The sequence below is a fragment of the Lithobates pipiens genome, unplaced genomic scaffold (genome assembly GCF_037356315.1).
Source record: "Lithobates pipiens isolate NorthernLeopardFrog02 unplaced genomic scaffold, aLitPip1_a1.2 Scaffold_16, whole genome shotgun sequence".
NCBI lineage: Eukaryota > Metazoa > Chordata > Amphibia > Anura > Ranidae > Lithobates > Lithobates pipiens.
This window is the reverse complement of record NW_027507748.1, coordinates 315,495,764-315,519,140: the sequence shown is the minus strand read 5'-3', so window position 1 is coordinate 315,519,140 and position 23,377 is coordinate 315,495,764.

Here is a 23,377-nt window from a genome sequence, read left to right as displayed (position 1 = left end):
CCCACTATGGACTGTTTGGCCCCCCTCCCTCACTATGGGCTGTTTGGGCCCACCCCCACTATGGACTGTTTGGGTCCACCCCCACTATGTACTGTTTGGGCCCTCTTCCCCACTATGGACTGTTTGGGCCCTCTCCCCCACTATGGACTGTTTGGGCCCTCTTCCCCACTATGGACTGTTTGGGCCCTCTCCCCCACTATGGACTGTTTGGGCGCTCTCCCCCACTATGGACTGTTTGGGCCCCCTCCCCCACTATGGACTGTTTGGCCCCCTCCCCCACTATGGACTGTTTGGCCCTCCCACTATGGACTGTATGTGGGCTCCTCCCACTATGGACTGTATGTGGGCTCCTTCCACTATGGACTATATGTGTGCCCCTCCCACTATGGACTGTATGTGGGCCCCTCCAACTGTGGACTATTTGGGCCATCCACTATGAACTGTTTGGGCCCCCCATTATGGACTTTTTGGGCCCCCATTATGGACTGTTTGGGCCCCCCACTATGGACTGTTTGGGCCCCCCACTATGGACTGTTTGCCCCCCTACTATGGACTGTTTGGGCCCCCACTATGAACTGTTTGAGCCCCCTCACCACTATGGACTGTTTGGGCCCCCTCGCCACTATTGACTGCTTGGGCCTCTCCCACTATGGACTGTATGTGGGCCCCCCACTATGGACTGTATTTTGCCCCCCACTATGGACTGGCCCCCCACTATGGACTGGGCCCCCCATTATTGACTGTTTGGGCCCCCCATTATCGACTGTTTGGGCCCCCCATTATGGACTTATTGGGCCCCCATTATGGACTCTTTGGGCCCCCCATTATAGACTTATTGGGCCCCCCCACTATGGACTGTTTGGGCCCCCCACTATGGACTGTTTGGTCCTCCTCGCCACTATGGACTGTTTGGTCCCCCTCTCCACTATGGACTGTTTGGGCTCCCCCCACTATGGACTGTTTGGGCCCCCCCCACTATGGACTGTTTCATCATCCCCTTTTTCATCATCATCATCTTCTTTATCATCCCCTTCTTAATCTTCTTCTTCTTTATCATCCCCTTCTTCATCGTCTTCATCTTTATCATCCCCTTCTTCATCGTCATCTTTTTTATCGTTTTCTTCTTCATCATCTTCATCATGAGAATCATCTGCTTCTTTATTATATTAATCTTTTTGGCTCCCCACTATGGACTGTTTTGGCCCCTCCCCCACTATGAACTGTTTGGGCCCCTCCCCCAATGGACTGTTTTGGCCCCTCCCACTATGGAATGTATGTGGCCCCCCCACTATGGACTGTTTGGGCCCCTCCACTATGAACTGTTTGGGCCCCTCCCACTATGGACTGTTTAGGCCCCTCCCACTATGGACTGTTTGGGCCCTTCCCACTATGGACTGTTTGGGCCCCCCCACTATGGACTGTTTGGGCCCCTCCACTATGGACTGTTTGGGCCCCTCCCACTATGAACTCTTTGGGCCCCTCCCACTATGGACTGTATGTGGGCCCCTCCCACTATGGACTGTATGTGGGCCCCTCACACTGTGTACTGTTTGGGCCCTGCCCACTGGCCTGTTTGGGGCCCAGCCCCACTGGACTGTTTGGGGCCCACCCGACTATGGACTGTTTGGGGCCCCCCCACTATGGACTGTTTCATCATCCCCTTTTTCATCATCATCATCTTCTTTATCATCCCCTTCTTAATCTTCTTCTTCTTTATCATCCCCTTCTTCATCGTCTTCATCTTTATCATCCCCTTCTTCATCGTCATCTTTTTTATCGTTTTCTTCTTCATCATCTTCATCATGAGAATCATCTGCTTCTTTATTATATTAATCTTTTTGGCTCCCCACTATGGACTGTTTTGGCCCCTCCCCCACTATGAACTGTTTGGGCCCCTCCCCCAATGGACTGTTTTGGCCCCTCCCACTATGGACTGTATGTGGGCCCCTCACACTGTGTACTGTTTGGGCCCCGCCCACTGGCCTGTTTGGGGCCCAGCCCCACTGGACTGTTTAGGGCCCACCCGACTATGGACTGTTTGGGCCCCCCCCACTATGGACTGTTTCATCATCCCCTTTTTCATCATCATCATCTTCTTTATCATCCCCTTCTTAATCTTCTTCTTCTTTATCATCCCCTTCTTCATCGTCTTCATCTTTATCATCCCCTTCTTCATCGTCATCTTTTTTATCGTTTTCTTCTTCATCATCTTCATCATGAGAATCATCTGCTTCTTTATTATATTAATCTTTTTGGCTCCCCACTATGGACTGTTTTGGCCCCTCCCCCACTATGAACTGTTTGGGCCCCTCCCCCAATGGACTGTTTTGGCCCCTCCCACTATGGAATGTATGTGGCCCCCCCCACTATGGACTGTTTGGGCCCCTCCACTATGAACTGTTTGGGCCCCTCCCACTATGGACTGTTTAGGCCCCTCCCACTATGGACTGTTTGGGCCCTTCCCACTATGGACTGTTTGGGCCCCCCCACTATGGACTGTTTGGGCCCCTCCACTATGGACTGTTTGGGCCCCTCCCACTATGAACTCTTTGGGCCCCTCCCACTATGGACTGTATGTGGGCCCCTCCCACTATGGACTGTATGTGGGCCCCTCACACTGTGTACTGTTTGGGCCCCGCCCACTGGCCTGTTTGGGGCCCAGCCCCACTGGACTGTTTGGGGCCCACCCGACTATGGACTGTTTGGGGCCCCACCCGACTATGGACTGTTTGGACCCTCCCCACTGTAGACTGTTTGGGCCCCACCACTATGTACTGTTTGGCCTCCCCACTATGGACTGTTTGAGCCTCCCCACTATGGACTGTTTGGGCCTCCCCACTATGGACTGTTTGGGCCTCCCCACTATGGATTGTTTGGACCCCCCCACTATGGATTGTTTGGGCCCCCACTATGGACTGTTTGTGCCCCGATACTATGGACTGTTTGGGCCCCTCCACTATGGACTGTTTGGGCCCCTCCCACTATGAACTGTTTTGGCCCCCTACTATGGACTTTATGTGGATCCCTCCCACTATGGACTGTATGTGGGCCCCTCCCACTATGGACTGTATGTGGGCCTCTCCCAATATGTACTGTATATGGGCCCCTCCCACTATGTATTGTATGTGGGCCCCGCCCACTTGCCTGTTTGGGGCCCCGCCCCACTAGACTGTTTGGTGCCCCGCCCCACTGGACTGTTTGGGGCCCCACCTGACTATGGACTGTTTGGGGCCCCACCCGACTATGGACTGTTTGGACCCTCCTCACTGTAGACTGTTTGGGCCCCACCACTATGGACTGTTTGGCCTCCCCACTATGTACTGTTTGGGCCTCCCCACTATGGATTGTTTGGACCCACCTACTATGGACTGTTTGGGCCCCCCCACTATGGACTGTTTGGGCCCTCTCCCCCACTATGGACTGTTTTGGCCCTCTCACCCACTATGGACTGTTTGGGCCCCCCCACTATGGACTGTTTGGGACCCCCCACTATGGACTGTTTGGGACCCCCACTATGGACTGTTTGGGCCCCCCACTATGGACTGTTTGGGCCCTCTTCCCCACTATGGACTGTTTGGGACCTCTCCATCACTATGCACTGTTTGGGCCCCCTCCCCCACTATGTACTGTTTGGGCCTCCCCACTATGGACTGTTTGGGCCCACCCCCACTATGGACTGTTTGGGCCACCCTACTATGGACTGTTTGGGCCCCCCACTATGGACTGTTTGGGCCTCCCCACTATGGATTGTTTGCACCCCCCACTATGGATTGTTTGGGCCACCCACTATGGACTGTTTGGGCCCTCTCCCCCACTATGGACTGTTTGGGCCCTCTTACCTACTATGGACTGTTTGGGACCCCGCACTATGGACTGTTTGGGACCCTCCAGTATGGACTGTTTTGGACCACCACTATGGACTGTTTGGGCCCCCCAATATGTACTGTTTGGGCCCTCTCCGCCACTATGGCCTGTTTGGGCCCTCTCCACCACTATGCACTGTTTGGGCCCCCTCCCCCACTATGTACTGTTTGGGCCTCCCCACTATGGACTGTTTGGGCCCACCCCCACTATGGACTGTTTGGGCCCCCCTACTATGGACTGTTTGGTCCCTCTCCCCCACTATGGACTGTTTGGACCCTCCCCACTGTAGACTGTTTGGGCCCCACCACTATGGACTGTTTGGCCTCCCCACTATGGATTGTTTGGGCCTCCCCACTATGGATTGTTTGGGCTCCCCCACTATGGATTGATTGGGCTCCCACACTATGGACTGTTTGGGCCCTCTCCCCCACTATGAACTGTTTGGGCCCTCTCCCCCACTATGGACTGTTTGGGCCCTCTCCACCACTATGCACTCTTTGGGCCCCCTCCCCCACTATGTACTGTTTGGACCCCCCCCCCCACTATGGACTGTTTGGGCCCACTCCCACTATGTACTGTTTGGGGCCCGCTACTATGGACTGTTTGGTCCCTCTCCCCCACTATGGACTGTTTGGACCCTCCCCACTGTAGACTGTTTGGGCCTCCCCACTATGGACTTTTTGGCCTCCCCACTATGGACTGTTTGGCCTTCCCACTATGGACTGTTTGGGCCTCCCCACGATGGACTGTTTGGAACCCCCCACTATGGACTGTTTGGATCTCCCCCCACTATGGACTGTTTGGGCCTCCCCCCACTATGGACTGTTTGGGCCCCCTCCCCCACTATGGACTGTTTGGGCTCCCCACTATGGACTGTTTGGGCCCCCCCACTATGGACTGTTTGGGCCCCCCCACTATGGACTGTTTGGGTCCCCCCACTATGGACAGTATCATCATCATCTTTTTCAGTATCATCAACTTTTTCATCATTATCATAATCCTCTCTTTCATCATCATCTTTATCTTCATCTTCTTCATCGTCTTCAGCTTCTTCATCGTCTTCATTTTCTTCATCGTCTTCATCATCATATTATCTTCTTCTTCATCATCATCTTTTTGGCTCCCCACTATGAACTGTTTGGGCCGCCCCCAATATGAACTGTTTGGGCCCCCCCACTATGGACTGTTTGGGCCCTCTCACCCACTATGGACTGTTTGTGCCCCCCCACTATGGACTGTTTGGGACCCCCCACTATGGACTGTTTAGGCCCTCTCTCCCTCTATGGACTGTTTGGTCCCTCTCCCCCACTATGGACTGTTTGGTCCCTCTCCCCCACTATGGACTGTTTGGACCCTCCCCACTGTAGACTGTTTGGGCCCCACCACTATGGGCTGTTTGGCCTCCCCACTGTAGACTGTTTGGGCCCCACCACTATGGACTGTTTGGCCTCCCCACTATGGACTGTTTGGGCCTACCCACTATAGATTGTTTTGACCCCCCCACTATGGATTGTTTGGGCCCCCCTACTATGTACTGTTTGGACCCTCTCCCCCACTATGGACTGTTTGGGCCCTCTCACCCACTATGGACTGTTTGGGCTCCCCCCAGTATGGATTGTTTGGGACCCCCCACTATGGACTATTTGGGACCCCCCACTATGGACTGTTTGGGCCCCCCCAATATGGACTGTTTGGGCCCTCTCCCCCACTATGGACTGTTTGGGCCCTCTCCACCACTATGCACTGTTTGGGCCTCCTCCCCCACTATGTACTGTTTGGGCCCCCCCCACTATGGACTGTTTGGTCCCCCTACTATGGACTGTTTGGTCCCTCTCCCCCACTATGGACTGTTTGGACCCTTCCCACTGTAGACTGTTTGGGCCCCACCACTATGGATTGTTTGGGCCTCCCCACTATGGATTGTTTGGGCCTCCCCACTATGGATTGTTTGGACCCCCCACTATGGATTGTTTGGGCTCCCCCACTATGGACTGTTTGGGACCTCTCCCCCACTATGGACTGTTTTTGCCCTCTCCCCCACTATGGACTGTTTTTGCCCTCTCCCCCACTATGGACTGTTTGGGCCCTCTCCACCACTATGCACTGTTTGGGCCCCCTCCCCCACTATGTACTGTTTGGGCCCCCCCACTAAGGACTGTTTGGGCCCACCCCCACTATGTACTGTTTGGGCTCCCCCACTATGGACTGTTTGGGCCCCCCCACTATGGACTGTTTGGTCCCTCTCCCCCACTATGGACTGTTTGGACCCTTCCCACTGTAGACTGTTTGGCCTCCCCACTATGGATTGTTTAGGCCTCCCCACTATAGATTGTTTGGACCCCCCACTATGGATTGTTTGGGCTTCCCCACTATGGCCTGTTTGGGCCCTCTCCCCCACTATGGACTGTTTGGGCCCTCTCCCCCACTATGGACTGTTTGGGCCCTCTCCACCACTATGCACTGTTTGGGCCCCCTCCCCCACTGTGTACTGTTTGGGCCCCCCCACTATGGACTGTTTGGGCCCACCCCCACTATGTACTGTTTGGGCCCCCCTACTATGGACTGTTTGGTCCTTCTCCCCCACTATGGACAGTTTGGTCCCTCTCCCCCACTATGGTCTGTTTGGACCCTCCCCACTGTAGACTGTTTGGGCCTTCCCACTATGGACTGTTTGGCCTCCCCACTATGGACTGTTTGGTCTCCCCACTATGGACTGTTTGGGCCTCCTCACTATGGACTGTTTGGGCCTCCCCACTATGGATTGTTTGGACCCCCCCAATATGGATTGTTTGGGCTCCCCCACTATGGACTGTTTGGGACCTCTCCCCCACTATGGACTGTTTTTGCCCTCTCCCCCACTATGGACTGTTTTTGCCCTCTCCCCCACTATGGACTGTTTGGGCCCTCTCCACCACTATGCTCTGTTTGGGCCCCCTCCCCCACTATGTACTGTTTGGGCCCCCCCACTAAGGACTGTTTGGGCCCACCCCCACTATGTACTGTTTGGGCTCCCCCACTATGGACTGTTTGGGCCCCCCCACTATGGACTGTTTGGTCCCTCTCCCCCACTATGGACTGTTTGGACCCTTCCCACTGTAGACTGTTTGGCCTCCCCACTATGGATTGTTTAGGCCTCCCCACTATAGATTGTTTGGACCCCCCACTATGGATTGTTTGGGCTTCCCCACTATGGACTGTTTGGGCCCTCTCCCCCACTATGGACTGTTTGGGCCCTCTCCACCACTATGCACTGTTTGGGCCCCCTCCCCCACTGTGTACTGTTTGGCCCCCCCCACTATGGACTGTTTGGGCCCACCCCCACTATGTACTGTTTGGGCCCCCCTACTATGGACTGTTTGGTCCTTCTCCCCCACTATGGACAGTTTGGTCCCTCTCCCCCACTATGGTCTGTTTGGACCCTCCCCACTGTAGACTGTTTGGGCCTTCCCACTATGGACTGTTTGGTCTCCCCACTATGGACTGTTTGGGCCTCCTCACTATGGACTGTTTGGGCCTCCCCACTATGGATTGTTTGGACCCCCCCAATATGGACTGTTTGGGCCCTCTCCCCCACTATGGACTGTTTGGGCCTCCTCCCCCACTATGTACTGTTTGGGCCCCCCCCACTATGGACTGTTTGGTCCCCCTGCTATGGACTGTTTGGTCCCTCTCCCCCACTATGGACTGTTTGGACCCTTCCCACTGTAGACTGTTTGGGCCCCACCACTATGGATTGTTTGGGCCTCCCCACTATGGATTGTTTGGGCCTCCCCACTATGGATTGTTTGGACCCCCCACTATGGATTGTTTGGGATCCCCCACTATGGACTGTTTGGGACCTCTCCCCCACTATGGACTGTTTTTGCCCTCTCCCCCACTATGGACTGTTTGGGCCCTCTCCACCACTATGCACTGTTTGGGCCCCCTCCCCCACTATGTACTGTTTGGGCCCCCCCACTAAGGACTGTTTGGGCCCACCCCCACTATGTACTGTATGGGCTCCCCCACTATGGACTGTTTGGGCCCCCCCACTATGGACTGTTTGGTCCCTCTCCCCCACTATGGACTGTTTGGACCCTTCCCACTGTAGACTGTTTGGCCTCCCCACTATGGATTGTTTGGGCCTCCCCACTATGGATTGTTTAGGCCTCCCCACTATAGATTGTTTGGACCCTCCACTATGGATTGTTTGGGCTTCCCCACTATGGCTTGTTTGGGCCCTCTCCCCCACTATGGACTGTTTGGGCCCTCTCCCCCACTATGGACTGTTTTGGCCCTCTCACCCACTATGGACTGTTTGGGCCCCCCCACTATGGACTGTTTGGGACCCCCCACTATGGACTGTTTGGGACCCCCACTATGGACTGTTTGGGCCCCCCACTATGGACTGTTTGGGCCCTCTTCCCCACTATGGACTGTTTGGGACCTCTCCATCACTATGCACTGTTTGGGCCCCCTCCCCCACTATGTACTGTTTGGGCCTCCCCACTATGGACTGTTTGGGCCCACCCCCACTATGGACTGTTTGGGCCACCCTACTATGGACTGTTTGGGCCCCCCACTATGGACTGTTTGGGCCTCCCCACTATGGATTGTTTGCACCCCCCACTATGGATTGTTTGGGCCACCCACTATGGACTGTTTGGGCCCTCTCCCCCACTATGGACTGTTTGGGCCCTCTTACCTACTATGGACTGTTTGGGACCCCGCACTATGGACTGTTTGGGACCCTCCAGTATGGACTGTTTTGGACCACCACTATGGACTGTTTGGGCCCCCCAATATGTACTGTTTGGGCCCTCTCCGCCACTATGGCCTGTTTGGGCCCTCTCCACCACTATGCACTGTTTGGGCCCCCTCCCCCACTATGTACTGTTTGGGCCTCCCCACTATGGACTGTTTGGGCCCACCCCCACTATGGACTGTTTGGGCCCCCCTACTATGGACTGTTTGGTCCCTCTCCCCCACTATGGACTGTTTGGACCCTCCCCACTGTAGACTGTTTGGGCCCCACCACTATGGACTGTTTGGCCTCCCCACTATGGATTGTTTGGGCCTCCCCACTATGGATTGTTTGGGCTCCCCCACTATGGATTGATTGGGCTCCCACACTATGGACTGTTTGGGCCCTCTCCCCCACTATGAACTGTTTGGGCCCTCTCCCCCACTATGGACTGTTTGGGCCCTCTCCACCACTATGCACTCTTTGGGCCCCCTCCCCCACTATGTACTGTTTGGACCCCCCCCCCCACTATGGACTGTTTGGGCCCACTCCCACTATGTACTGTTTGGGGCCCGCTACTATGGACTGTTTGGTCCCTCTCCCCCACTATGGACTGTTTGGACCCTCCCCACTGTAGACTGTTTGGGCCTCCCCACTATGGACTTTTTGGCCTCCCCACTATGGACTGTTTGGCCTTCCCACTATGGACTGTTTGGGCCTCCCCACGATGGACTGTTTGGAACCCCCCACTATGGACTGTTTGGATCTCCCCCCACTATGGACTGTTTGGGCCTCCCCCCACTATGGACTGTTTGGGCCCCCTCCCCCACTATGGACTGTTTGGGCTCCCCACTATGGACTGTTTGGGCCCCCCCACTATGGACTGTTTGGGCCCCCCCACTATGGACTGTTTGGGTCCCCCCACTATGGACAGTATCATCATCATCTTTTTCAGTATCATCAACTTTTTCATCATTATCATAATCCTCTCTTTCATCATCATCTTTATCTTCATCTTCTTCATCGTCTTCAGCTTCTTCATCGTCTTCATTTTCTTCATCGTCTTCATCATCATATTATCTTCTTCTTCATCATCATCTTTTTGGCTCCCCACTATGAACTGTTTGGGCCGCCCCCAATATGAACTGTTTGGGCCCCCCCACTATGGACTGTTTGGGCCCTCTCACCCACTATGGACTGTTTGTGCCCCCCCACTATGGACTGTTTGGGACCCCCCACTATGGACTGTTTAGGCCCTCTCTCCCTCTATGGACTGTTTGGTCCCTCTCCCCCACTATGGACTGTTTGGTCCCTCTCCCCCACTATGGACTGTTTGGACCCTCCCCACTGTAGACTGTTTGGGCCCCACCACTATGGGCTGTTTGGCCTCCCCACTGTAGACTGTTTGGGCCCCACCACTATGGACTGTTTGGCCTCCCCACTATGGACTGTTTGGGCCTACCCACTATAGATTGTTTTGACCCCCCCACTATGGATTGTTTGGGCCCCCCTACTATGTACTGTTTGGACCCTCTCCCCCACTATGGACTGTTTGGGCCCTCTCACCCACTATGGACTGTTTGGGCTCCCCCCAGTATGGATTGTTTGGGACCCCCCACTATGGACTATTTGGGACCCCCCACTATGGACTGTTTGGGCCCCCCCAATATGGACTGTTTGGGCCCTCTCCCCCACTATGGACTGTTTGGGCCCTCTCCACCACTATGCACTGTTTGGGCCTCCTCCCCCACTATGTACTGTTTGGGCCCCCCCCACTATGGACTGTTTGGTCCCCCTACTATGGACTGTTTGGTCCCTCTCCCCCACTATGGACTGTTTGGACCCTTCCCACTGTAGACTGTTTGGGCCCCACCACTATGGATTGTTTGGGCCTCCCCACTATGGATTGTTTGGGCCTCCCCACTATGGATTGTTTGGACCCCCCACTATGGATTGTTTGGGCTCCCCCACTATGGACTGTTTGGGACCTCTCCCCCACTATGGACTGTTTTTGCCCTCTCCCCCACTATGGACTGTTTTTGCCCTCTCCCCCACTATGGACTGTTTGGGCCCTCTCCACCACTATGCACTGTTTTGGCCCCCTCCCCCACTATGTACTGTTTGGGCCCCCCCACTAAGGACTGTTTGGGCCCACCCCCACTATGTACTGTTTGGGCTCCCCCACTATGGACTGTTTGGGCCCCCCCACTATGGACTGTTTGGTCCCTCTCCCCCACTATGGACTGTTTGGACCCTTCCCACTGTAGACTGTTTGGCCTCCCCACTATGGATTGTTTAGGCCTCCCCACTATAGATTGTTTGGACCCCCCACTATGGATTGTTTGGGCTTCCCCACTATGGCCTGTTTGGGCCCTCTCCCCCACTATGGACTGTTTGGGCCCTCTCCCCCACTATGGACTGTTTGGGCCCTCTCCACCACTATGCACTGTTTGGGCCCCCTCCCCCACTGTGTACTGTTTGGGCCCCCCCACTATGGACTGTTTGGGCCCACCCCCACTATGTACTGTTTGGGCCCCCCTACTATGGACTGTTTGGTCCTTCTCCCCCACTATGGACAGTTTGGTCCCTCTCCCCCACTATGGTCTGTTTGGACCCTCCCCACTGTAGACTGTTTGGGCCTTCCCACTATGGACTGTTTGGCCTCCCCACTATGGACTGTTTGGTCTCCCCACTATGGACTGTTTGGGCCTCCTCACTATGGACTGTTTGGGCCTCCCCACTATGGATTGTTTGGACCCCCCCAATATGGATTGTTTGGGCTCCCCCACTATGGACTGTTTGGGACCTCTCCCCCACTATGGACTGTTTTTGCCCTCTCCCCCACTATGGACTGTTTTTGCCCTCTCCCCCACTATGGACTGTTTGGGCCCTCTCCACCACTATGCTCTGTTTGGGCCCCCTCCCCCACTATGTACTGTTTGGGCCCCCCCACTAAGGACTGTTTGGGCCCACCCCCACTATGTACTGTTTGGGCTCCCCCACTATGGACTGTTTGGGCCCCCCCACTATGGACTGTTTGGTCCCTCTCCCCCACTATGGACTGTTTGGACCCTTCCCACTGTAGACTGTTTGGCCTCCCCACTATGGATTGTTTAGGCCTCCCCACTATAGATTGTTTGGACCCCCCACTATGGATTGTTTGGGCTTCCCCACTATGGACTGTTTGGGCCCTCTCCCCCACTATGGACTGTTTGGGCCCTCTCCACCACTATGCACTGTTTGGGCCCCCTCCCCCACTGTGTACTGTTTGGCCCCCCCCACTATGGACTGTTTGGGCCCACCCCCACTATGTACTGTTTGGGCCCCCCTACTATGGACTGTTTGGTCCTTCTCCCCCACTATGGACAGTTTGGTCCCTCTCCCCCACTATGGTCTGTTTGGACCCTCCCCACTGTAGACTGTTTGGGCCTTCCCACTATGGACTGTTTGGTCTCCCCACTATGGACTGTTTGGGCCTCCTCACTATGGACTGTTTGGGCCTCCCCACTATGGATTGTTTGGACCCCCCCAATATGGACTGTTTGGGCCCTCTCCCCCACTATGGACTGTTTGGGCCTCCTCCCCCACTATGTACTGTTTGGGCCCCCCCCACTATGGACTGTTTGGTCCCCCTGCTATGGACTGTTTGGTCCCTCTCCCCCACTATGGACTGTTTGGACCCTTCCCACTGTAGACTGTTTGGGCCCCACCACTATGGATTGTTTGGGCCTCCCCACTATGGATTGTTTGGGCCTCCCCACTATGGATTGTTTGGACCCCCCACTATGGATTGTTTGGGATCCCCCACTATGGACTGTTTGGGACCTCTCCCCCACTATGGACTGTTTTTGCCCTCTCCCCCACTATGGACTGTTTGGGCCCTCTCCACCACTATGCACTGTTTGGGCCCCCTCCCCCACTATGTACTGTTTGGGCCCCCCCACTAAGGACTGTTTGGGCCCACCCCCACTATGTACTGTATGGGCTCCCCCACTATGGACTGTTTGGGCCCCCCCACTATGGACTGTTTGGTCCCTCTCCCCCACTATGGACTGTTTGGACCCTTCCCACTGTAGACTGTTTGGCCTCCCCACTATGGATTGTTTGGGCCTCCCCACTATGGATTGTTTAGGCCTCCCCACTATAGATTGTTTGGACCCTCCACTATGGATTGTTTGGGCTTCCCCACTATGGCTTGTTTGGGCCCTCTCCCCCACTATGGACTGTTTGGGCCCTCTCCCCCACTATGGACTGTTTGGGCCCTCTCCACCACTATGCACTGTTTGGGCCCCCTCCCCCACTGTGTACTGTTTGGGCCCCCCTACTATGGACTGTTTGGGCCCACCCCCACTATGTACTGTTTGGGCCCCCCTACTATGGACTGTTTGGTCCCTCTCCCCCACTATGGACAGTTTGGTCCCTCTCCCCCATTATGGTCTGTTTGGACCCTCCCCACTGTAGACTGTTTGGGCCTTCCCACTATGGACTGTTTGGCCTCCCCACTATGGACTGTTTGGTCTCCCCACTATGGACTGTTTGGGCCTCCCCACTATGGACTGTTTGGGCCTCCCCACTATGGATTGTTTGGACCCCCCACTATGGACTGTTTGGGACCCCCCGCTATGGACTGTTTGGGACCCCCACTATGGACTGTTTGGGCCCCCCCACTATGGACTGTTTGGGCCCTCTCCCCCACTATGGACTGTTTGGTCCCTCTCCCCCACTATGGACTGTTTGGACCCTCCCCACTGTAGACTGTTTGGGCCCCACCACTATGGACTGTTTGGCCTCCCCACTATGGACTGTTTGGGCCTCCCCACTATGGATTGTTTGCACCCCCCACTATGGATTGTTTGGGCCACCCACTATGGACTGTTTGGGCCCTCTCCCCCACTATGGACTGTTTGGGCCCTCTCACCCACTATGGGCTGTTTGGGACCCCCCACTATGGACTGTTTGGGCCCACCCCCACTATGGACTGTTTGGGCCCACCCCCACTATGGACTGTTTGGGCCCACCCCCACTATGGACTGTTTGGGTCCCCCTACTATGGACTGTTTGGTCCCTCTCCTTCACTATGGACTGTTTGGACCCTCCCCACTGTAGACTGTTTGGGCCCCACCACTATGGACTGTTTGGCCTCCCCACTATGGACTGTTTGGGCCTCCCCACTATGGATTGTTTGCACCCCCCACTATGGATTGTTTGGGCCACCCACTATGGACTGTTTGGGCCCTCTCCCCCACTATGGACTGTTTGGGTCCTCTCACCCACTATGGACTGTTTGGGACCCCCCACTATGGACTGTTTGGGACCCTCCAGTATGGACTGTTTTGGACCCCCACTATGGACTGCTTGGGCCCCCCAATATGTACTGTTTGGGCCCTCTCCGCCACTATGGCCTGTTTGGGCCCTCTCCACCACTATGCGCTGTTTGGGCCCCCTCCCCCACTATGTACTGTTTGGGCCTCCCCACTATGGACTGTTTGGGCCCACCCCCACTATGGACTGTTTGGGCCCACCCCCACTATGGACTGTTTGGGCCCCCCTACTTTGGACTGTTTGGGCCTCCCCACTATGGATTGTTTAGGTCTCCCCACTATAGATTGTTTGGACCTCCCCACTATGGATTGTTTGGGCTCCCCCAACATGGCTTGTTTGGGCCCTCTCCCCCACTATGGACTGTTTGGGCCCTCTCCCCCACAATGGACTGTTTGGGCCCTCTCCACCACTATGAACTGTTTGGGCCCCCTCCCCCACTGTGTACTGTTTGGGCCCCCCCCCCCCACTATGGACTGTTTGGGCCCACCCCCACTATGTACTGTTTGGGCCCCCCTACTATGGACTGTTTGGTCCCTCTCCCCCACTATGGACAGTTTGGTCCCTCTCCCCCACTATGGTCTGTTTGAACCCTCCCCACTGTAGACTGTTTGGGCCTTCCCACTATGGACTGTTTGGGACTCCCCACTATGGACTGTTTGGGCCTCCCCACTATGGACTGTTTGGGCCTCCCCACTAAGGATTGTTTGGACCCCCCAGTATGGACTGTTTGGGCCTCCCCCCACTATGGACTGTTTGGGCCCCCCCCCCCACTATGGACTGTTTGGGCCCCCTCCCCCACTATGGACTGTTTGGGCCCCCTCCCCCACTATGGACTGTTTGGGCCCCCCCACTATGGACTGTTTGAGCCCCCCAATATGGACTGTTTGGGCCCCCCACTATGGACTGTTTGGGTCCCCCCACTATGGACTGTATCATCATCATCATCTTTTTCAGTATCATTATCTTTTTCATCATTATCATAATCCTCTCTTTCATCATCATCTTTATCTTCATCTTCTTCATCGTCTTCAGCTTCTTCATCGTCTTCATTTTCTTCTTCATCTTCTTCATCATCATATTATCTTCTTCTTCATCATCATCTTTTTGGCTCCCCACTATGAACTGTTTGGGCCCTCCCCACTATGAACTGTTTGGGCCCCCCACTATGGACTGTTTGGGCCCCCCACTATGGACTGTTTGGGCCCTCTCACCCACTATGGACTATTTGGGCCCCCCCACTATGGACTGTTTGGGACCCCCCACTATGGAATGTTTGGGCCCCTCCACTATGGACTGTTTGGGCCCTCTCCCCCTCTATGGACTGTTTGGGCCCTCACCCTCACTATGGACTGTTTGGGCCCTCTCAACCAGTATGCAATGTTTGGGCCCCCTCCCCCACTATGTACTGTTTAGCCCCCCCCCCCACTATTGACTGTTTGGGCCCACCCCCACTATGGACTGTTTGGGCCACCCTACTAAGGACTGTTTGGTCCCTCTCCCCCACTATGGACTGTTTGGTCCCTCTCAACAACTATGGACTGTTTGGACCCTCCCCACTGTAGACTGTTTGGGCCCCACCACTATGGACTGTTTGGCCTCCCCACTGTAGACTGTTTGAGCCCCACCACTATGGACTGTTTGGCCTCCCCACTATGGACTGTTTGGGCCTCCCCACTATGGACTGTTTGGGCCTCCCCACTATGGATAGTTTGGACTCCCCCACTATGGATTGTTTGGGCCCCCCATTATGGACTGTGTGGGCCCCCCTAGTATGGACGGCTTGGGCCCTCTCCCCCACTATGGACTGTTTGGGCCCTCTCACCCACTGTGGACTGTTTGGGCCCCCCCACTATGGATTGTTTTGGACCCCCCACTATGGACTGTTTGGTCCCTCTCCCCCACTATGGACTGTTTGGACCCTTCCCACTGTAGACTGTTTGGGCCCCACCACTATGGACTGTTTGGCCTCCCCTCTATGGATTGTTTGGGCCTCCCCACTATGGATTGTTTGGACCCCCCCACTATGAATTGTTTGGGCTCCCCCACTATGGACTGTTTGTGCCCTCTCCCCACTATGGACTGTTTGGGCCCTCTCCCCCACTATGTACTGTTTAGGCCCCCCCCTCACTATGGACTGTTTGGGCCCACCCCCACTATGGACTGTTTGGGCCACCCTACTAAGGACTGTTTGGTCCCTCTCCTCCACTATGGACTGTTTGGTCCTTCTCCCCCACTATGGACTGTTTGGACCCTCCCCACTGTAGACTGTTTGGGCCCCACCACTATGGACTGTTTGGCCTCCCCACTGTAGACTGTTTGGGCCCCACCAGTATGGACTGTTTGGCCTCCCCACTATGGACTGTTTGGGCCTCCCCACTATGGACTGTTTGGGCCTCCCCACTATGGATTGTTTGGAATCCCCCACTATGGACTGTTTGGGCCTCCCCACTATGGATTGTTTGGACTCCCCCACTATGGATTGTTTGGGCCCCCCACTATGGACTGTTTGGGCACCCCTACTATAGACTGTTTGGGCCCTCTCCCCCACTATGGGCTGTTTGGGCCCTCTCACCCACTGTGGACTTTTTGGGCCCCCCTACTATGGATTGTTTGGGAACCCCCACTATGGACTGTTTGGACCCTTCCCACTGTAGACTGTTTGGGCCCCACCACTAGGACTGTTTGGCCTCCCCTCTATGGATTGTTTGGGCCCCCCACTATGGATTGTTTGGACCCCCCCACTATGGATTGTTTGGGCTCCCCCACTATGGACTGTTTGTGCCCTCTCCCCCACTATGTACTTTTTGGGCCCTCTCCCCCACTATGGACTGTTTGGGCCCTCTCCACCACTATGCACTGTTTGGGCCCCCTCCCCCACTATGTACTGTTTGGGCCCCCCCACTATTGACTGTTTGTTCCCACCCCCACTATGTACTGTTTGGGCCCCCCTACTATGGACTGTTTGGTCCCTCTCCCCCACTATGGACTGTTTGGTCCCTCTCCCCTACTATGGACTGTTTGGACCCTCCTCACTGTAGACTGTTTGGGCCTCCCCACTATGGACTGTTTAGCCTCCCCACTATGGACTGTTTGGGCCTCCCCACTATGGATTGTTTGGACCCCCCCCCCCACAATGGACTGTTTGGGCCTCCCCCCACTATGGACTGTTTGGGCCTCCCCCCACTATGGACTGTTTGGGCCCCTTCCCCCACTATGGACTGTTTGGGCCCCCCACTATGGAATATTTGGGCCCCCCACTATGGACTGTTTGTTTCCCCCCACTATGGACTGTATCATCATCATCATCTTTTTCATCATTATCATAATCCTCTCTTTCATCATCATCTTTATCTTCATCTTCTTCATCGTCTTCAGCTTCTTCATCATCTTTATTTGCTTCATCGTCTTCATCTTCTTCATCATCATCTTTTTGGCTCCCCACTATGAACTGTTTGGGCCCTCCACACTATGAACTGTTTGGGCCTCCCCACTATGGACTGTTTGGCCTCCCCACTATGGACTTTTTGGCCTCCCCACTATGGACTGTTTGGGCCTCCCCACTATGGACTGTTTGGGCCTCCCCACTATGGATTGTTTTGACCCCCCCACTATGGACTGTTTGGGCCTCCCCCCACTATGGACTGTTCGAGCCTCCCCCCACTATGGACTCTTTGGGCCTCCCCCCACTCTGGACTGTTTGGGCCCCCTCCCCCACTATGGACTGTTTGGGCCCCCCCACTATGGACTGTATGGGCCCCCCCACTATGGACTGTTTGGGCCCCCCACTATGGACTGTTTGTGTTCACCCACTATGGACTGTATCATCATCATCATCTTTTTCAGTATCATCATCTTTTTCATCATTATCATAATCCTCTCTTTCATCATCATCTTTATCTTCATCTTCTTCATCGTCTTCAGCTTCTTCATCGTCTTCATCTTCTTCATCATCATATTATCTTCTTCTTCATCATCATCTTTTTGGCCCCCCACTATGAACTGTTTGGGCCCTCCCCACTATGAACTGTTTGGGCCTCCCCACTATGGACTGTTTGGCCTCCCCACTATGGACTGTTTGGCCTCCCCACTACAAACTGTTTGGGCCTCCCTACTATGGACTGTTTGGGCCTCCCCACTATAGATTGTTTGGACCCCCCCACTATGGACTGTTTGGGCCCCCTCCCCCACTATGGACTTTTTGGGCCCCCACTATGGACTGTATGGGCCCCCCCACTATGGACTGTTTGGGCCCCCCACTATGGACTGTTTGTGTCCCCCCACTATGGACTGTATCATCATCATCATCTTTTTCAGTATCATCATCTTTTTCATCATTATCATAATCCTCTCTTTCATCATCATCTTTATCTTCATCTTCTTCATCGTCTTCAGCTTCTTCATCGTCTTCATTTTCTTCATCGTCTTCATCTTCTTCATCATCATATTATCTTCTTCGTCATCATCATCTTTTTGGCTCCCCACTATGAACTGTTTGGGCCCTCCCCACTATGAACTGTTTGGGCCCTCCCCACTATGAACTGTTTGGAATCCCCCACTATGGACTGTTTGGAATCCCCCACTATGGACTGTTTGGATCCCCTCACTATGGACTGTTTTAACCCCCCCACTATGGACAGTTTGGACCCTCCCCACTGTAGACTGTTTGGGCCCCACCACTATATATTGTTTGGCCTCCCCACTATGGACTGTTTGGGCCTCCCCACTATGGACTGTTTGGGCCTCCCCTCTATGGATTGTTTGGACCCCCCACTATGGATTGTTTGGGCCCCCACTATGGATTGTTTGTGCCCCCCTACTATGGACTGTTTGGGCCCTCTCCCCCACTATGGACTGTTTGGGCCCCCTCCCCACTATGGACTCTTTGGGCCTCCCCACTATGGACTGTTTGGGCCTCCCCACTATGGATTGTTTGGACCCCCCCACTATGGATTGTTTGGGCCCCCACTATGGATTGTTTGGGCCCCCCACTATGGACTGTTTGGCCTCCCCACTATGGACTGTTTGGGCCTCCCCACTATGGATTGTTTGGACTCCCCCACTATGGATTGTTTGGGCCCCCCACTATGGACTGTTTGGGCCCCCCCACTATGGACTGTTTGGAACCCCCCACTATGGACTGTTTGGATCTCCCCCCACTATGGACTGTTTGGGCCTCCCCCCACTATGGACTGTTTGGGCCCCCTCCCCCACTATGGACTGTTTGGGCTCCCCACTATGGACTGTTTGGGCCCCCCCACTATGGACTGTTTGGGCCCCCCCACTATGGACTGTTTGGGTCCCCCCACTATGGACAGTATCATCATCATCTTTTTCAGTATCATCAACTTTTTCATCATTATCATAATCCTCTCTTTCATCATCATCTTTATCTTCATCTTCTTCATCGTCTTCAGCTTCTTCATCGTCTTCATTTTCTTCATCGTCTTCATCATCATATTATCTTCTTCTTCATCATCATCTTTTTGGCTCCCCACTATGAACTGTTTGGGCCGCCCCCAATATGAACTGTTTGGGCCCCCCCACTATGGACTGTTTGGGCCCTCTCACCCACTATGGACTGTTTGTGCCCCCCCACTATGGACTGTTTGGGACCCCCCACTATGGACTGTTTGGGCCCTCTCTCCCTCTATGGACTGTTTGGTCCCTCTCCCCCACTATGGACTGTTTGGTCCCTCTCCCCCACTATGGACTGTTTGGACCCTCCCCACTGTAGACTGTTTGGGCCCCACCACTATGGGCTGTTTGGCCTCCCCACTGTAGACTGTTTGGGCCCCACCACTATGGACTGTTTGGCCTCCCCACTATGGACTGTTTGGGCCTACCCACTATAGATTGTTTTGACCCCCCCACTATGGATTGTTTGGGCCCCCCTACTATGTACTGTTTGGACCCTCTCCCCCACTATGGACTGTTTGGGCCCTCTCACCCACTATGGACTGTTTGGGCTCCCCCCAGTATGGATTGTTTGGGACCCCCCACTATGGACTATTTGGGACCCCCCACTATGGACTGTTTGGGCCCCCCCAATATGGACTGTTTGGGCCCTCTCCCCCACTATGGACTGTTTGGGCCCTCTCCACCACTATGCACTGTTTGGGCCTCCTCCCCCACTATGTACTGTTTGGGCCCCCCCCACTATGGACTGTTTGGTCCCCCTACTATGGACTGTTTGGTCCCTCTCCCCCACTATGGACTGTTTGGACCCTTCCCACTGTAGACTGTTTGGGCCCCACCACTATGGATTGTTTGGGCCTCCCCACTATGGATTGTTTGGGCCTCCCCACTATGGATTGTTTGGACCCCCCCACTATGGATTGTTTGGGCTCCCCCACTATGGACTGTTTGGGACCTCTCCCCCACTATGGACTGTTTTTGCCCTCTCCCCCACTATGGACTGTTTTTGCCCTCTCCCCCACTATGGACTGTTTGGGCCCTCTCCACCACTATGCACTGTTTGGGCCCCCTCCCCCACTATGTACTGTTTGGGCCCCCCCACTAAGGACTGTTTGGGCCCACCCCCACTATGTACTGTTTGGGCTCCCCCACTATGGACTGTTTGGGCCCCCCCACTATGGACTGTTTGGTCCCTCTCCCCCACTATGGACTGTTTGGACCCTTCCCACTGTAGACTGTTTGGCCTCCCCACTATGGATTGTTTAGGCCTCCCCACTATAGATTGTTTGGACCCCCCACTATGGATTGTTTGGGCTTCCCCACTATGGCCTGTTTGGGCCCTCTCCCCCACTATGGACTGTTTGGGCCCTCTCCCCCACTATGGACTGTTTGGGCCCTCTCCACCACTATGCACTGTTTGGGCCCCCTCCCCCACTGTGTACTGTTTGGGCCCCCCCACTATGGACTGTTTGGGCCCACCCCCACTATGTACTGTTTGGGCCCCCCTACTATGGACTGTTTGGTCCTTCTCCCCCACTATGGACAGTTTGGTCCCTCTCCCCCACTATGGTCTGTTTGGACCCTCCCCACTGTAGACTGTTTGGGCCTTCCCACTATGGACTGTTTGGCCTCCCCACTATGGACTGTTTGGTCTCCCCACTATGGACTATTTGGGCCTCCTCACTATGGACTGTTTGGGCCTCCCCACTATGGATTGTTTGGACCCCCCCAATATGGATTGTTTGGGCTCCCCCACTATGGACTGTTTGGGACCTCTCCCCCACTATGGACTGTTTTTGCCCTCTCCCCCACTATGGACTGTTTTTGCCCTCTCCCCCACTATGGACTGTTTGGGCCCTCTCCACCACTATGCTCTGTTTGGGCCCCCTCCCCCACTATGTACTGTTTGGGCCCCCCCACTAAGGACTGTTTGGGCCCACCCCCACTATGTACTGTTTGGGCTCCCCCACTATGGACTGTTTGGGCCCCCCCACTATGGACTGTTTGGTCCCTCTCCCCCACTATGGACTGTTTGGACCCTTCCCACTGTAGACTGTTTGGCCTCCCCACTATGGATTGTTTAGGCCTCCCCACTATAGATTGTTTGGACCCCCCACTATGGATTGTTTGGGCTTCCCCACTATGGACTGTTTGGGCCCTCTCCCCCACTATGGACTGTTTGGGCCCTCTCCACCACTATGCACTGTTTGGGCCCCCTCCCCCACTGTGTACTGTTTGGCCCCCCCCACTATGGACTGTTTGGGCCCACCCCCACTATGTACTGTTTGGGCCCCCCTACTATGGACTGTTTGGTCCTTCTCCCCCACTATGGACAGTTTGGTCCCTCTCCCCCACTATGGTCTGTTTGGACCCTCCCCACTGTAGACTGTTTGGGCCTTCCCACTATGGACTGTTTGGTCTCCCCACTATGGACTGTTTGGGCCTCCTCACTATGGACTGTTTGGGCCTCCCCACTATGGATTGTTTGGACCCCCCCAATATGGACTGTTTGGGCCCTCTCCCCCACTATGGACTGTTTGGGCCTCCTCCCCCACTATGTACTGTTTGGGCCCCCCCCACTATGGACTGTTTGGTCCCCCTGCTATGGACTGTTTGGTCCCTCTCCCCCACTATGGACTGTTTGGACCCTTCCCACTGTAGACTGTTTGGGCCCCACCACTATGGATTGTTTGGGCCTCCCCACTATGGATTGTTTGGGCCTCCCCACTATGGATTGTTTGGACCCCCCACTATGGATTGTTTGGGCTCCCCCACTATGGACTGTTTGGGACCTCTCCCCCACTATGGACTGTTTTTGCCCTCTCCCCCACTATGGACTGTTTGGGCCCTCTCCACCACTATGCACTGTTTGGGCCCCCTCCCCCACTATGTACTGTTTGGGCCCCCCCACTAAGGACTGTTTGGGCCCACCCCCACTATGTACTGTATGGGCTCCCCCACTATGGACTGTTTGGGCCCCCCCACTATGGACTGTTTGGTCCCTCTCCCCCACTATGGACTGTTTGGACCCTTCCCACTGTAGACTGTTTGGCCTCCCCACTATGGATTGTTTGGGCCTCCCCACTATGGATTGTTTAGGCCTCCCCACTATAGATTGTTTGGACCCTCCACTATGGATTGTTTGGGCTTCCCCACTATGGCTTGTTTGGGCCCTCTCCCCCACTATGGACTGTTTGGGCCCTCTCCCCCACTATGGACTGTTTGGGCCCTCTCCACCACTATGCACTGTTTGGGCCCCCTCCCCCACTGTGTACTGTTTGGGCCCCCCTACTATGGACTGTTTGGGCCCACCCCCACTATGTACTGTTTGGGCCCCCCTACTATGGACTGTTTGGTCCCTCTCCCCCACTATGGACAGTTTGGTCCCTCTCCCCCATTATGGTCTGTTTGGACCCTCCCCACTGTAGACTGTTTGGGCCTTTCCACTATGGACTGTTTGGCCTCCCCACTATGGACTGTTTGGTCTCCCCACTATGGACTGTTTGGGCCTCCCCACTATGGACTGTTTGGGCCTCCCCACTATGGATTGTTTGGACCCCCCCACTATGGACTGTTTGGGACCCCCCGCTATGGACTGTTTGGGACCCCCACTATGGACTGTTTGGGCCCTCTCCCCCACTATGGACTGTTTGGTCCCTCTCCCCCACTATGGACTGTTTGGACCCTCCCCACTGTAGACTGTTTGGGCCCCACCACTATGGACTGTTTGGCCTCCCCACTATGGACTGTTTGGGCCTCCCCACTATGGATTGTTTGCACCCCCCACTATGGATTGTTTGGGCCACCCACTATGGACTGTTTGGGCCCTCTCCCCCACTATGGACTGTTTGGGCCCTCTCACCCACTATGGGCTGTTTGGGACCCCCCACTATGGACTGTTTGGGCCCACCCCCACTATGGACTGTTTGGGCCCACCCCCACTATGGACTGTTTGGGCCCACCCCCACTATGGACTGTTTGGGCCCACCCCCACTATGGACTGTTTGGGTCCCCCTACTATGGACTGTTTGGTCCCTCTCCTTCACTATGGAC